Here is a 607-nt window from a genome sequence, read left to right on the forward strand (position 1 = left end):
TTATACCGCTGGAACGCACCATCACGCCACACTGTCACGCCACCATACCTGCACACCGTTATACTATCATCCTCACTAATCGAAGTAAGTCACTCTTCTCTCCGCAATAGCTCACACTTATACCACACTCTTGCTGCATGCTGATGGCTTTATATGTCCCCACCACACCACCACACCTCCCTTTCACACTGCCACACCACACCGCCATCTCACACCGCCACACCACACCTCCATACCACACCGCTGCACCACTTCACTACACTGCCCTACCTAACCACCACACCACACCGCCGCACTACATCGCCACACCACACCACCACACCACACTACACTGCCACAACAAACTCCGCCCCGCCACGCAACACTGCCACATCACATCGCTACACCGCCACATCACGTTATTTTGCAGCCTTGAAGCACCACATCACACCTTTCTACGCAGCACTGCCAAACAGTCACAGTCTTTCACTGCCATTCTATCTGTACACACTGCTACGCCACCTTTCCATTACATCGCCGCAGTTTCGGCCAGCCACACTACCACACCACACTACTACACCACCACATCAGCACACCACATCACATCATTTCAGTCTTGTTGCATCAC

The sequence above is a fragment of the Coenobita brevimanus genome, chromosome 71, assembly GCF_032717465.1.
Source record: "Coenobita brevimanus isolate Jiangsu-jjx chromosome 71, ASM3271746v2, whole genome shotgun sequence".
In the NCBI taxonomy this organism is placed as follows: Eukaryota; Metazoa; Arthropoda; class Malacostraca; order Decapoda; family Coenobitidae; genus Coenobita; species Coenobita brevimanus.